This window comes from Lampetra planeri, chromosome 48 (genome assembly GCF_965212315.1).
Source record: "Lampetra planeri chromosome 48, kcLamPlan1.2.h2, whole genome shotgun sequence".
NCBI lineage: Eukaryota > Metazoa > Chordata > Hyperoartia > Petromyzontiformes > Petromyzontidae > Lampetra > Lampetra planeri.
In genome coordinates this window covers 5,743,855-5,750,387 of record NC_136154.1, presented here as the reverse complement: position 1 = coordinate 5,750,387, position 6,533 = coordinate 5,743,855, and positions in this window count along the sequence as shown.

Here is a 6,533-nt window from a genome sequence, read left to right as displayed (position 1 = left end):
AACATAATAAAATAATATAATATAACATTATTATATAAGTCACGTAGAAGGGAAGTAATAAAATAATCAAAATTAAACATAATAAAATAATATAATATAAAAAATTTAAATAATATAACATATTATATTATGTTTTATTTTTATTATTTTGTTATTTCCCTTCTACGTGACTCTACCGAAAGAACCAACAATATGAATCCCTGTAGTGACGAAAGCTTCAAATCGAAAACTAAAATCTCCTGTTGAGAATTACCTCACCGGACCGGTGGAGGCAGCGCTGCCGTCTTGGTCCCAATTGGCAGCGGCGGCATCTCGTTGGTTGTGAATGGCAGCCCAGCTCACACAGCCCGTGCCGGTGCAACAGGCCGTAGTCTACCCGGGGTTCAAGCGGCCGAGGCTACATTGTACCCGGGTGTATTATGGCCTGGGCCAAATTATATCCCTCTCGGCCAAATCATACCCCCATGATAGTTATAGTGTTGAGCGATATACACGTGAATTACTAAATTTTTCCAACATTTTATTTAAAACTGTAAATACATAGACTTTTCATCTTCTTGGTTCTTTCGGTAAAGTCACGTAGAAGGGAAATAATAAAATAATAAAAATAAAACATAATAAGTTATATTATTATAGTATATCATGTTATTATATTATTTTATTATAGTATTATATTATTATATTATGTTAATATATTATAATACTATATTATTTTATTATACAATATTTATTTATTATTTTATTTTAATACATTTATGTTTTATTTTTATTATTTCCCTTCTACGTGACTCTACCGAAAGAACCAAGAAGATGAATCCCTGCAGTCACGAAAGCTTTAAATCGAAATTTTACATAGACTTTGATTGCTTCAACCAGAAAAACTGTAATAATAACCCTTAAAATGCTTCAATTGATCAAATTGAGATTCTTACATTCATTTATACGATTTTTAGATATCGATTGAAGTTCGTTGTCGGCTGTTCTCTGTATGGATAATTGCCTTTGAACTTTCACATGGGGCATATTCTGCCCTGGAGGGGTGGTATGGTCTGGACCAGTCTAGTTTAAACCCCCGGGTATAGTTTAGCCTAGGACACTTTATCCCCCCGGGTATACTCTGGCCTGGGCCAAACTATACCCGCGGGTTTAATCGGGGCAGGGGTTATTTTTAAGTCCTTTATATTAAGTTCACTTGGTTGCTTGCTTGCGCGCTTACGACCGTGCAAATCTTTCGGTCGTTTTTAACCCACTTCCCGTGATCCAATCGAGCTGACATTTTGCACACAGATTCGTTGTGCGTGACAATTTATTTTCGTGAAATTTTTTTTCCAAAATTTCCCACTTTTTAGGAAAAAAAAAATTTCACTAACACAATCATATATTTTTCCTAAACATAGAAAATTATTCAAGAAAACAACAAAAATGTACAATATAAACAATCATACAAAAACTGAAAACCTTATAATCCTTATATTCGACTTTCCTTATATTTAATTTAAAATACCAATGTGATAAAAGTGAAACTCTTACTCAAGAAAAACAGAAGTGAATAATAAAATAAAACCGATGCCACGCATATAAAGGATTTATAGTGAAAAACTTTGTTTTTACGGGTTAATTTTTATCCTGTTACACCGGTATCTCCAGGAGGTCGGAGCGACTTGCTCTGTGGTGACACTTTTCCGTGACAGAGGTTTGGTTTTTGTTGTTGTTGTTGTTGGGTTAGAGATCTCGTAAACATCAACATTGTGTCGTTAACCCACCACCACCCACCACCATCGCCTGACACGGCCAATCAGTAAGGGTTTGTCACGTAAACGAAACGTGCCAATTGGTTACCAACTTCAGCACACACAGCGCTTGTGTGTCGGGGAGAGTGAACCCACAACAGCATTTACAATTCGAGTGCTGGTGACGTTTTACAAACAACGGCGACCGGTTTCATCGGGCGATGTGCCAGGATTGTGATCCAACGCCATCTAACCCAGCAGCAGCAGCAGCAACGACGACAACAAAAACCTTCATCACAGACACCGCTGGTCGCAAGAGACTGCGCGTGGCGCTTTGTGTTGCCGTTGCCACGAATCGTCGAAGCGCGTTCACGATCTGTTGTTCTCCTGTAACGCGGTGGTCATTTCGATTTAAAGCTTTCGTGACTGCAGGAATTCATCTTCTTGGTTCTGTCGGTAAAGTCACGTAGAATGGAAATAAAAAAATAATAAAAATACAACAATAAATGGCTGAATTTTTTTATTTTATTATTTAATAATAAAAATGTTATTTAATAATAAAATAAAAAAAATGTAAACAATAAAGTAAGTGTTTTATTTTTATTATTTAATAATAAAATTGTTATTTAATAATAAAATAATAAAAATAAAACAATAAATTAATTGGTCAAATTTTATTATTTACTAATAAAATAATAAAAATGCTATGTAATAATAAAATAAAAATACACCAATTATTTTATTGCTTTATTTTTATTATTTCCATTCTACGTGACTTTACCGAAAGAACCAAGAAGAGGTGGTGGTCGTTGTTGCGTTCCTGAAGAACACCACGTTGTGGAGAAATAATATAAACTATAGGGGGTGAAGCGTGGTCCGCGACAACACGCGAGATGATGGGTAAGACAGAGGCCGGACTACGACTGAGGCGCGTGGGTAGCGTCTAGAAGCAGCATCCAGCAGCATCCCAATGCCTCCTCGCGTGATGCCGCGACGCCGAGGCAGACGCACGGAGAACCGCTTTTTCCTACTCGCGTTGCGACGTAGTTCCGTTCGCTCGCTCGCGTTGCATCCAATCCGCATCCGCGTCACAAACAGCGTGTTCCCCTGCACATCATTCATGGCGTTATATCATCCAATCGGCGTTCAAACTAACACGCGGCGTTGTAGGAGAACCAGACTGTGCCGTTGTCTTCTGCTGTTTAACGCAGAGGCCGCATCGACCGTTCCCAATAGTCGCTGTAGCCACTGCGAGCCCCAAGCTGTCGGCTCCCGGCTCTTAAAACTCCCCCCACCCCCCCCCCCTGGCGTTATCTGTAATCGTTACACACAGCAGCACCTGGTCACAACTGCTCGCTGCGAATCCTAACAACACCAATCCTAGTCGTCATCCCTGCACGTCAAGGATGGTAAAACTATGACCCAACAAAATTACACATCACACTGTCCTACAGAGTTCAATTCACACGCCCCTACAGATTTCAATTCACAAGACCCACAGAATGTTTGGTACTTTCGGTAAAGTCACGTAGGTAGAAATAAAATAAATCACGACGTTTCAAACGCAACACAAGCGCCCGTCTTCAGGCGTTTATCGCGATGTCCGCTCCATTGTGAAGAGAAGCTGTTACCAGCAAGAAGTTATTAAGTTTTGAGAGCATTAAACTACATATTCTAATCCTACACGCTAATCTGAGTTCTTATGCGCTACGGAAGCTCATTAACTTTGCGCTATAATGTACCATACTAATCGAAGTTAATTTCCTTTAACATGCCACACTATTTATCACTTTTACACTAAAATACCCCATTAACACCACTTCGGCTGCCTTTGTTCTCAAAACTTGTTAAACTTGCTGGCAACAGCTTCTCTTCACAAGGGAGCAGACATCGCGATTAACACCTGAAGACGGGCGCTTGTGTTGCGTTTGAAACGTGATTTATTTTTCTTCTTGGTTCTTTCGGTAAAGTCACGTAGAAGGGAAATAATACAAATATAACATAATAAACGAATTCTCACGATGTTTCGGCCACAACGCAAGCAGCCGTCCTCAGGTGAAGACCAGGTCTGTCGGGGAGACAGCGTCTGAATTGTGGCCGAAACGTCGTGAGAATTATTTAATTATGTTTTATTTTTATTATTTTATTATTTCCCTTCTACGTGACTTTACCGAAAGAACCAAGAAGATGAATCCCTGCAGTCACGAAAGCTTTAAATCGTGATTTGTTTTATTTTATTTCTACCTACGTGACTTTACCGAAAGAACCAAAGAGTATGGATTCCTGCAGTCACGAAAGCTTAAAATCAATAAAAACCCTACAGACTTCAATTCACATGACCCTACAGATGTGTCTTGGTCATGTGCCTACCTTTCCTATACTCTGCACTGCTACGGTGTTTATTGTGTTGTGTTTGTTGTTGTGGCGTTCTGACCACGTGCCCCTACTGGACATATGTGGACAATAAAGAGCTTCACAGCTCATCGGATTCCTCCAGAATAAAAATTTAAAACTTAAAAACTCTGATGACGTCACTGCGTGGTGACGTCACGCGTCTCGCCCCCCCCCCCACACCCCCGTTACCCCCACCCCTCCCACCCCCCACTTCCCCCACCGCCCCCACCCCCGATTCCCCCTCCCCCCAACTCCCCACCACCACCACCAACCGCCGCCATTGGCCACTGAGTGACGGTGACGTCACCACGGCGCCTGTGCCAGGCTGGGTGCACTTCGAGGCTGCCGCGTGAAGTGTGGACGACGGCTCGACACTGAGGTGGTGACGTCACGCGAGCGTTGTGTTTAACGATTTAACCACGTGACGATATTACGATATTAGCGTAAAAATATGAACATTAGCTGAAGTGATGTGAATACGTTCGGATTACCTCAAGTAATGTTACATTTACCTGAGGTGACGTTACCTCCCGCGAGGTAAAGTTACCTCACTTGAGGTAAAGTTAACTAACGTGGGTTAAAGTTACCTCATTTGAGATAATGTTACCTTACCTGACGTAATTTTACCTCTGCCTGAGGTAATGTTATCTCGACCTAACGTTATATTACATCGCTTGAGGTAAAGTTACCTCACGTGAGGTAAAGTTACCTCGCCTTCCATTGAATTCCGATTACCTTACCCTGAGGTAATAATCACGCGATAATTGTGTTTAATGATTTAACTACGTGAGAATATTACGATATGGGCATTAGCTGAAGTGATGTGAATACGTTAGGATTACCTCAAGTAATGTTACATTTACCCGAGGTAAATTTTCCTCGCTTCAGGTCAAGTTACCTCTATCTGAGGTAAAGATACCTCACCTGAGGTGAAATTAACTAACCTGGGGTAATGTTTCCTCTCCCTGAGGTAAAGTTACTTTACCTCAGATAGTGTTACCTCGCCAAAGGTAAAATTACGTCACGAGGTAAATTTACCTCGCTTAAGGTAAAGTTACCTCACCCGAGGTGAATTAAACTAACGTGGGGTTCTGTGACCTCTGCCTAAGGTAAAGTTACTTCACCTGAAGTAATTTTACTTCACCTAAGGTAATCTTACCTCGCATGTGGTAAAGTTACCTCATTTGAGATAATGTTACCTCTAACTGAGGTAAATTTACTTCACCTTAGCAAAAGTTACCTCACCTGAAGTAATTTTACTTAGCCTAGGGTAATGTTGCTTCGCATGAGGTGAAGTTACCTCATTTGAGATAATGTTACCTTACCTGAGGTAATTTTACCTCTGCCTAAGGTAAAGTTACCTCACCTGAGATAAAGTTATATCACCTGAGGTAAAGTTATCATACCTGGAGAAATGTTATCTCTACCTCTACCTGAGGTGAAGTTAATTCACCTCAGAAAAGTTAACTCCCTTGAGGTAAAGTTACCTCACCTGAGGTAATGTTACCTCAGGTAAGGTTAAGTTACCTCTACCTGAGGTAAAGTTTCCTCACCTGAGGCAATGTTACCTCCCCTGAGGTAAAGTTACCTCTACCTGAGGTGAAGTTACCTCGCCTGAGGTGAAGTTACCTCATCTGAGGTAATGTTATCTCAGGTGAGGTAAAGTTTCCTCACCTGAGGTAAAGTTACCTCATCTGAGGTAAAGTTTCTTCACCTGAGGTAAAGTTACTTCACCTAAGGTAAAGTTACCTCTACCTGAGGTTAAGTTACCTCTATCTGAGGTAACGTTATCTCACCTGAGGCAATGTTACCTCACCTGAGGTAAAGTTATCTCATATGAGGTAAAGTTACCTCTACCTCAAATGTTACCTCAGCTGAGATGAAGTTATCTTACCTGAGGTGAGGTAAAGTTACCTCTATCTGAAGTAAAGTTATCTCATCTGAGGTAAAGTTACCTCACCTGAGGCAATGTTACCTCACCTGAGGTAAAGTAATCTCTCTCTGACATAAAGTTATATCACCTGAGGTAAAGTTACCATACCTGGGGAAATGTTACCTCTACCTGAAGTAAAGTTAATTCACCTCAGAAAAGTTACCTCATCTGAAGTAATTTTACTTCACCTAAGGTAATGTTGTTACCTCGAATGAGGTAAAGTTACCTCATTTGAGATAATGTTACCTTACCTGAGGCAATTTTACTTCTGCCTAAGGTAAAGTTATCTCGCCTAAGGTAAAGTTACCTCGCCTGAGGAAAAGCTACTTCTACCTGAGGTAAAGTTACCTCACTTGAGCAAACTTTTGCGACTCCGATAATTATAAAACCCCACCCACTCTCCCCACCCCCCACCACTCCGCGCCACTCCCCCCACCCTATCACTCACCACCCCCTCCTCCCCCCCACCCCTCTTC